The sequence below is a fragment of the Heliangelus exortis genome, chromosome 8, assembly GCF_036169615.1.
Source record: "Heliangelus exortis chromosome 8, bHelExo1.hap1, whole genome shotgun sequence".
In the NCBI taxonomy this organism is placed as follows: domain Eukaryota; kingdom Metazoa; phylum Chordata; class Aves; order Apodiformes; family Trochilidae; genus Heliangelus; species Heliangelus exortis.
Window position 1 is genome coordinate 1,183,068 of NC_092429.1, and position 10,133 is coordinate 1,193,200.

A 10,133-nucleotide genomic window follows, 5' to 3' on the forward strand; every position below is an offset into this window, starting at 1 on the left:
ACAAGTATTTGCCGTGCCACAGATTTTCTGCTTTGTGTCTGTCTTAATGCAAGCAGAAGACTGTGAGGACTGCTCTGTAGGTTTGAGTCTTGACGCAAGAGACGTGGGAGAGAGAGAGGAATTGCTTCTTTTTATAGCCCTTTTCTGGTGAAGTGGGGTTTATTGTTGAAGAGGAACAAAATATGGAAGGGGAGATGCTGGAGAGTACATAGACTTTCTTAGTCTGAGGGCATTAGTGTCTATTAATAACTCTTGCTGTTCTCTGCAGGATGCTGGAGAAGGGCCTGTTCTCTCAGCCAGGCTTTGTTCCTCTCTTGCAGGCTTTAACACAAAGCTGTGAGCCTGGGATCCATGTTAATACCTTGCATATTTGAGCAGCTCCTACAATCAGTGCCTGCTCCTGGTGCTCCCTTGCCTCCTCCCTGAGCTGCTTTCCTGGTCTCCTCCAGCTCTTCCTACACAAAAACGAGGGCTCAGGCAGTTCCGTGGGTGTCAGGGGAGCTTGGCCCCAGAGCTGGAATCCTGATATCATTTAATTCAGCAGAAAAATCTTCCCCATTATGATTTTGAGGTCTGCGTGGGCATTTGGTGCTGCCTGGAACACTTCTCCTCCTTGCCAAGATGAAGTGTGGATTTGCCAGCTGCTCCAGAGGCTCTGCACCTGATGGCTCTGGTTGGAGATGATCTGCAGGTCCCACCAGGATTGCTGGGGATGTTCTCTGTGTTCCTGCTGTGTGCATCAGGGCTTCTGCTGCAGCCAGGGTGCCTGTGGGTGCAACCAGAGCAGCTGTGCTGGGACACAGCTCTTGGGTTTTTCCCTTCCTTGACTTCAGGTGTGGATTTTGATCTGTCCTTTCCCTTCCATGCAGTGACAGAGTGTTTCTCTCTGGGTCAATTTTTAGCCTCTGGCACTCATTATTGCAAAGACTATTTGGGTTCCATTCCAGCCTTTGGAACCCTCTGTAAGTCATTTAATATTTAAGCCTTTTTAAGGTGCCAGGAGACCTCAGAATGTCTGCACAGCTCCCAGAGCCAGCAGGCAGTGCCTGCTCAGAGGCAGTGGGGCTGCAGTTCCTGGCACAGCAGAGATCTCCTGCAAGGTCTCCTTGTGCCCCTGGTGCTTTCCCTGGAGGTGCTGGGGAGCTCACTGGGCTCTGGCAGAACCCCAGGAACCCAAGAGGCTGAGTCCCTCCTGCACCAGGGATGGGGGGGTTGCTGGCAGCAAGAGGAGGTCCCAGGGGCTTGCCTGGGGGGGGGGAAGATGCTGAGGTGTTCCTGGGGATGCAGGATGGTGCTGTGGGACTCTCAGCACCCAGCTCCAGCAGCCTGGGATATGTTGGGCACAAGTGACACCTCTGTGGCTGCCTTTCCAGCTGTGCAAACCATCTGTGTTTGGGGTGTAGTGGGAATGAAAACCATTTAATTTGTATTTCTTCCCATATAAACTCAACTAGCTGGATTTTTAATGTGTGTGCACTCTGCCAGTCTGACAAGAAGGGAAATTTATTTCAATGGAACTGATGGCTGTCAAGATGTTGGCTACTGGGAGTCCCATGAAAGTCTAAATAAAGGGGAGTGTCTTTACACTCTGCCAGGGAGCTGTGCAGAGGCTGCTACTGTAGTTGGAGTGAAAACTCCCATATCCCTGGGGGACACCTGTTTTTAGGGACTGATAGGTAAGGCTTTGCTAGAACCAAGCCAGAGTGTCATTTGGGGGGTTTATTACACACTTCCTGATGTTTTACTTCCCATGGAGGAGCATTTAGCTAAATTAAAGGGATAATGATTTTTCTTTGAGGACTCAAATGTTTCCTGGCCTAAAGAGTATTCATTAGAAGTAAACACTTTATAATAAGTGCAGTGTAAAAAAAAACAAACGGATCTCTGTAAAAAGATAAAAGTAAAAAAGCAGCAGATCTTTTGATGGAAGACATTCAGGTGAAATCATTTGTTTGTCCCAAAGAAGCAGCCCAGCTCCTGTCTTGTCCTCCCCTGCTGTTTGCCACCAGGCTGCTGTTCAGCAGGCAGTGACACCAGGACTTCCAGGGAGCTATTTCTGCACCTTGCAGAAATGCCTTGACACACTGTTCTGATCTGGAGAGCTGAAGGACAGCTCGTTAGTTCTCAAGTTGGTTGGTTTTAATCTTTTTTTCATATTGTTTTGGTTTGTTTTTCCCCTCACTCAAGCAAACTCCACTCAGTCCCAGAACTTGTTGTTTTTCTCAAGTGCTCTTCACTCCGGGGAGACAAGGTCATGGGAGACACAGGTACAAGTCTCTGAGCTGCTGTTCCTGCTCCACAATCACTTCCCAGGAGGCTGAGGTGACCACAGCTGACTGGAAAACTCTCTGAGCAATGCCTGGAGACCTGGAGGGAGGCTGGGAGGCTGGGTGCAGGCTGGGTGCAGGCTGGGTGCAGGCTGGGACCTCTCAGGCAGAGCCCCTCGCTGTGTTTATTCCTCTGGCTCCTCTGCTGAGGACTCAGAGCTCCCAGCTTTGACCAGCTATGGATTTCCAGCCCAAATCCAAGCCTGGCTTTCAGTTTCTCCACCCAACAGCTTCAATCTGGAAGCAAAGGAGACCGAGGGAAACATGAGCACAGGTTTTCCTTGGAGCTGCATTTCAGGAGCTCAGGCTGGCTTCAAAGCTTGGCTCTTAAAAAAAAGAAAATTAATCAATTCTATGCTTTTTACTACTGTAGAGCTCTTCAGTAATTTTCAGAAACAGCATTCAGGGCATTTCCCAGAACTTGGTGAGCAATAACCAGGCTAGGAGGTGTCAAATCAGAAGAGGTTTAATGGACACAGATAAAAGCCCCGCAGCCTTTCTGTGTCTTTGCTGGAGAAGAAACATCACAGCACCTTTCATTTTAAAGCTGTTCCAAGGCTTCCTCTCTGCAACCCAGAAACTGAAACATTTCTCCATTAGTAATACTTATTATTTCCATCAGTTGGCTCGAGGCAGCTTCCTTCCTGAGTCTGGCCAACAAAATCAGTGTTGGGAGAAAACAGGAGGGAGGAGAATCACGAACAGCTCTGCTGTGACTTGGAGAGAAAAATGTGAGCAGTAGCTGGAGTGTCCACCCCCACACATATTTTAAAAACAAGCAGCCAGAATATTGCTATATTCTCCCTCTTCCCCGAGCAAAGCAGGCACATGATTAATGGAACAAACAGCTCTGAATAATAAGCAACATGCTCTGTATGCATGGGCCACAGCTACGAGGTACTCCAGAAGAGTAAAAGCACATCTTAATCATCATCTGCCATCTCCCGTGGGTTCTGCAGCATGAATTAGGGATGCCAAAAGCACCTGAGAGCTAATGGAAATGTTAGGGACCACTTAAAGCCAATTGCAGCCTGGCAGCCTCCTGGTTGATGCCCAGTCCCTCTCAGTGCTGTTTGCTCTTTGCAGGATGTTAGCAAGTTTGCACTGCTGCCCCGTGTCCCCAGCTGGGTGGGAAGGTGCTGATGGAGAGGCCCCCTCAGCCCATCACTCTCTGGGTGTTATTTTATCTCTGGCAAGTGCAGGATCTGCATCTGTTGGGGTCTGACTCCTTCTCTTCAGCTCCAGGGACAACTGAGCACTTGGACAAGTGCTGGCAAGGAGTGGGAAGCTGAGACCAACCAAGGCTGATTCCTGCTGAAGATGAGAGACGTGGATCCAGGCAGTCAGTGGATGGAAATGAGATCCTCCAAGGGCAGATCCAGAGCAGAAGTTGCTTCTTTCCACCTCTCTGGGGCAGGATCTCGTGTGCATCTTGCTGAAGATCCCCTCTGTAGAAATGCATCCTGTTCCTCCCCCCAGGTAAGAGGGAACCAGCTGGAACTGACAGGTTCATTTTGCACCATTCTGCTGGGCTGGTTTCTGCAAAGCATCAGTGGCTGGGAAGCTCTGCAGAGATGCTGCCCCATGGGTAGGACACAGGTGGGCACAGAGGCTGCACCCATAACATGAGTAAGGACCAGGCTGCTGCCCAGGGATGCTCCAGCACTCTCTGCTCCCCCATCCCTTTCCCCTGGCACTGAGGATTTTTTTATACCTCAGTGATGCCTTTAAGACTAAAACCACCAAGGCTGGAGAGAGGAAGGCTCTTCTCTCCTATGTTGTTGAATTTTCTTTGTCCCTGTGTGGGTTTCTCCAGCCCCTGCATCCCATAATCTGCCTCGGGCTTCTGGCAGGCAAAGAATGGGCAGGGAAAGTCCTTCCTTGGAGGGAAAAATACATCTGTCAGGTGGGCTCCTCAAGTGTTGTTTCTACCAATTAAAGCCCACAAAAGGAAAGGGAGAGAAAATCAGTAAATAAGGGGATGTTTGTGCTCAGCTTGTTTCAGCTCTTCCCACTGTTGGATGCTTCACCAGCTGGAAGGAAGGGGCTGGAGGTTGTCTGATTCCTGCATTAGCTGGAAAGATTAGCCAGAAAGTGGCTCAGAAAAGGAAAATATTTCTGTTGACTGTAAGAAATGACTCTTTCCCACAGGCAGAATTCCAGGCATTGCTTTATTAAGTTCTCTTTTAGGTGAAAAAAAAACCAATCTTCATGCACAAGAAAGAGGCTGCTGAAGGGGGCTGGTGTGATTCACACCTAAGGTAAAGATGTTTTATTTTTAATTATGCTCTTTTTTTTTTTTTTTTTGCATTCATTACTTCTCAAACCAGCCTCAGCACAGGGGTGTCAGTGGTGGTCCCAGGTGGCTCTGGGCTGTGGGTCAGGGATGGGATGTGCCTGCCATGCCCTGGGGACCAAAACACACCCTGAGAGCAGAGCAGGTCCTCAAGTTTGAAAAATATTCCACTATTCTGCCAAATTGGGAGCTTCTGGGGAAATGGACCAGGCCTGCAGTCTCTTCAGCTGTGATGTTGCAGTTCAGTGGATTTTGGTGGTAGGAGAAGGTTTGCAGCCCTATCAGGCAATTATTTTTTTTTTCTTTTCTTTTTTTTTTTCTTTTTTTTTTTTCTTTTGTTATGCACAGGATGTAAACCCCCTGGTTTTCTCCCAGGACAGGGCCATTTATCAGCCAGGCTCCTCTTGACCAGCCTGCTCCATCACCCCAGCCCAGGGATGGGGAACTGAAGGGACACTCGTGAGTGAAACAGCTGAGAAACAGCAAGGGAAAATAAAATAAGGCTGGGGAGGGCTGTGAGTGCTGTGCCAGGGGGGGACTCCTGGGGATGGGGGTGGGAGCAGAGCCTGGGCTCTGGTTTCTGCTCCCATGGCTGCCTGGTGCAGGGAATCCTGGGATCATCTGGGTTGGGAAAGAGCTTTGGGATCACTGAGTCCAAGCCTTCCCCCAGCAGTGCCAAGGCCACCCCTGCCCCATGTCCCTCATCCCCACATCTCCAGGGCTCTGAAACCCCTCCAGGGATGGTGGGGACTTGACCACCTTCACAGAACCAGGGAATCACCTCGACTGGAAAGAACCTTCCTGTCCCCCTGATGCATTTTCTGCTCCCAGCAGGGACTGGGAACTTTTCCAGCCCAGTTCCCTGGTGCCCCCTCCCTCACAGGGTTAACCCCCTGCCCTTTGCTGGGGAGCTGAGATCATTTTTCCTTTTCTCTGCTAAATTCTTCTTGCCCAGGCTCAGCCCCAGCTCCTGCCTGAGCATCCCCCAGGTGCTCCCATGGCCCCCAGCCCCACCTCCCTGCCCCCAGTGCTCCCAGTGCTCCCAGTACCTGTGACTGGGAGCCTAGGGGGTGCTTCTCTGGGCTTACAGCTCATGGCAATGCACCCAGGGGATGCTCCAGTGCACCCAGTATGACCCCCAGTACACACTCCAGTACACCCAGGGCACGCTCCAGCGCGCCCAGCGTGCCCTTCCAGCATGGCCAGCGCACACTCCAGTGCTCCCAGTGCCCCCAGTACACGCTCCAGTGCACCCAATGTGCCCTCCCAGAACACACTCCAGCGCTCCCACTGCCTCCAACACATCCCTCCAGTGCTCCCAGTGCACCCAGCACTCCCCGCTAGCCCCCCGGGGTGCCCCGCTAGCCCCGCCTGGCCAGCAGGAGCGGGCTGGGGGCTGCTCCCTGGGCAGGCTGCGGTGCCAGGCAGGGGGGGGAGGTAATTACCGCAGGTTAATTAAGCTGAGGCTGGAGCTGATTAGTGGGGAGGTGCTGGGTTAGCCCAGCAGAGGGCAGTGCTGGGCAGGGCCCGGAGGGATGGGGGGGCAGGGGGGGGGAATCGGCTGCTTCTGGGGTTCTCGCTCTCCGAGGAACGTTGTGTCTTTCCCGCTGTGTTTTCCCAGCAGGACACGAGGATGCTCTCCCACGCAGCCGTCACTGGGGATTCCGCGTGGGTCCCTGCCCGTGCCGGGTCCCCAGGGCAGAGGGTGAGGATCTGGGTGCCCCCGGCCCCTCGGGGGAGGGGGATTCAGCCCCGGGAGCACCCGCAGGGACCCGGGAGGGTCTCCAGGGCTTCGGGCATCCTCCTGGGGCTTCACAGGAAATTTCATCAGCCCCGAGGAGCTCTGAGGGGCCCTGTTTGGGGCTAAAGGACCCCTCACCCTCCTCTGCCTCCCAAGCTCCAGGTGGTGCCCAGCACTGTGCAGGATCGAAGCACCCAGCAGGGGCAGGTTGGGCTCTTTGGGGCAAATCCCTGCAGATCCCAGACCTGCTCCTCCTCAGCCCCTGCACCCCTGCCAGGCCCTTGGGGTGCTCAGATTGTCCCCATGGGAACAGGAATGACCCTACAGATCCTTTGGGATCCCCAACTCATCCCCAAGGTCACAGGGATGATCCTGCAAGGCCCTTGGGATTTCCAGATTGTCCCCATGGGCACAGGGATGATCTTGCAGACCCCGAGGTGCCCAACTCATCCCCATGGGCACAGGGATGATCCTGCAGATCCTTTGGGATACCCAACTCATCCCCAAGGGAACAGGGATGATCCTGCAAGGCCCTTGGGGTGCCCAACTCATCCTCAAAGGAATAGGAATGATCCTGCAAGGCCCTTGGGATTTCCAGATTGTCCCCATGGGCACAGGGATGCTCCAGCAGATCCCCTGGGATGCCCAACTCATCCCCAAGGTCACAGGGATGATCCTGCAAGGCCTTTGGGATGCCCAGATTGTCCCCATGGGCTCAGGGATGATCCTGCAGACCTCTTGGGATGCCCAGCTCATCCTCAAGGTCACAGGGATGATCCTGCAGGGCCCTTGGGATTTCCAGATTGTCCCCATGGGAACAGGAATGATCCTGCAGATCCCTTGGGATGCCCAACTCATCCTCAAAGCAATAGGAATGATCCTGCAAGGCCCTTGGGATTTCCAGATTGTCCCCATGGGCACAGGGATGCTCCAGCAGATCCCCTGGGATGCCCAACTCATCCCCAAGGTCACAGGGATGATCCTGCAGACCTCTTGGGATGCCCAGCTCATCCTCAAGGTCACAGGGATGCTCCTGCAGATCCCTTGGGATGCCCAGCTTGTCCCCACAGCCCCAGGGATGCTCCAGCTGAACCTTTGGGATGCTCACCCACCACACCCAGCAGTACAAATTCCAAGCCGAAACAACGGCTCAAGAACCCCCCAGTGACGTCACCGTGACGTCAAGACACAAAATGGGGTGAAAAAAACCGATTCCCCGCCAAGCGCAAGCCACGCCCACAACGCTTTGGCCACGCCCACCCCCGCCAGCCACCGCCCCGCCCCGAACGGGGCGGGGCGGCGGCTGGCGGGGGTGGGCGTGGCCAAGGGGGTGGGCGTGGCTTGTGTGGGCGGTGGGCGTGGCTTAACGGTCGCCCGTGGAGACGGGCGGAGGGCGGAGGAGGGAGCGGGCGGTGAGTACCGGGGTGCGGGTTTTGGGGGTTTCCCCTGGGTTCGGGTTGGTTCGGACGTCCCCGAAAAAGTGATTTGGAGCTCGGGGGAAGGCGAGGGACCCTTCCCCGCGGGGTTGGCGGGGGGTTTTGAGGTAAATCGGAAGGGTTTTGGTTCAAGTCCCCTGAGGAGCGGTGAGGGGGGAGGCGGCTGGCAGGCCCGGGGTGGTTGGCGGGCGGGTGAGCGAGTTGGCTGCCGCTCCGAAAAGGGGGGAAATGTGCTCGGTTCTGTGGAAAAAACCCAACTTAAGGGTTTGCCCCGAACTTAAAAATGAACAATAATCAGTAGGCCTTGCTCGGAGAGTCTGAGCAGCAGCACTCGGCCTTCCCGCCCTCCGCAAAGGAGAAATGATCCGGAGGGGCAGGAGGAACAATCCAGAGGAATCATTTCAAGTGTTTAAATCATTTAAACTCGGTTTATTTGGGATGTTCCCACCACGGGTTTCCCTCAGCCCTGCCGGGGAACTGGGCGGGGGAAGTTTCCCATGTGCGAGGAGCTGTGGGATTAGTGTGGGAAGGAGCTTTAATTAGTGGGAAGCGTCATTATTTGGGGAGGTTTGGGGCTGATACTGAGATTACACACCCTGCTGCACTCATACTTTTACTTTAGGAACTTTCAGATCGCCGTGCTCTATCCCAGCTTTCCATTCTTTATTTTTTTGGAAGGGGGAGGGGTTGGGAATGTATCACAGAAAAGGTTGGAAAGAACCTTAAAGCTCACCCAGTGCCATGGGCAGGGACACCTCCCACCAGCCCAGGTTTTTCCAAGCCCCATCCAACCTGGCTTTGGACACTGCCATGGAGGGGCTGTCCACAGCTTCCTGTTCCAGGGTCTCCCCACCCTCATATTAAAGAATTTCTTCCTCATGTCCAACCTAAATCTCCCCTTTCTCTCCAAGTTTTAACCCATTTATTTCCCTTGTCCTCTCCCTACCCCCCCGTGTCCAAAGCCCTCCCCCAGCTTTCTTGTAGCCCCTTCAGATATTGGGAGGTTGCTCTGAGCTCACCTGGGAGCCTCCTCTTCTCCAGGCTGAACAACCCCAATCCCTCAGCCTGGCTTCCCAGGGAGGTGCTCAGCCCTCTGAGCATTTCAGTGCCTCCTCTGGACACCTTCCAGGAGCTCTGTGTCCTCCTGATGCTGGGGACTCCAGAACTGGAAGTGTTGTGGGATCTAACTGGTGTATTGCATTCTGGACCCCTCTCAGCCCATCCATCTTGATCCCCCCTTGCTGGCAGTGACCCCGTGGGGACACTGGGGACTTGTCACCACTAGAGGACAGCCAGGAGGATGTGTGGCTGGGGGGGTGTCAGGGTATTTGTCACAGCAGCCAGGCTGGGGAAGCCATGCTGGGTAGGTAGGAAGCTGCACCTCGTTAGCTCTGACGATCAGGAAACAGTTTGATTAGTGTGGCACATCCAGTTGAATTCCCAGTAATTTGTCAGGCTATCAGCTGGTGTTTCTGTTTGATTTAGTGCTAGTGGCATCAGGGACAAGTTGCTTGTTTGTGTCTAACTTGGTTGTAAATTCATTTAGAAGTCAAAGTCTGTGAGGAAAGGGGGAGTCCTGGACACCAGTGGCATTTTAATCCTACTCCAGCAGCACTAAATGGGATTGGGGGATTAGCATGCAGTTAATCACTTCTCAATCCTGTATTTCATCCCAGTCAGTTGGAGTCTCTTTAATCAAGCACTAAAGTGTCAAATTAACTCCCCAGAGGAGAAGAGTGGCTGGGATGTAGTGCTGAGGGCAAGCTCACCCAGCTGATGGGACCTCCCTCACCTGAAACTGAAACTCTCCTGGTGTTTGGAGCAGTTTCTGAGGGCTCCCAAGCAGCAAGCATTGTTGGGCTTGTTAAAACTGGCAGCTTTGTGTCTTAGTCCCTCAAAAGACTTGGTATATTTGAGCCAGATTCATGGGGATTTCTCTGGGATGCAGGCAGCAGCGTGGCGAGGGCTCCATCCTCCCCCCAGGAAAGGTGATCTGTGATCTGTGGGGTGGGAACTTCTTTCTTCAGCTTCCTTCTCAAGCACAGCTGCCCCAAGCCCCCGTGCAGCATCCTTTGATTGCAAAAGCAACTTGAGATCCCTGCAGACCTCGGTGGCAGAGCCCCAGAAATCCTCCTCATCCTCCTCATCCTCCTCATCCTCCTCCCTTGCGCTTCACCCCCTGTGCCGGAGCAGAGATCTCCCTGCAGGAGCTGCCTTCGTGGGGATGGAGAGGAGAGCTTTAAAGCAGGCTGTGGTTATCCTTGGATAACCACCTCCACCTCAGTGTGGAGCAGTATTCCAGGCAGGATCATCGTGCTGCAAACTCAGCTGGC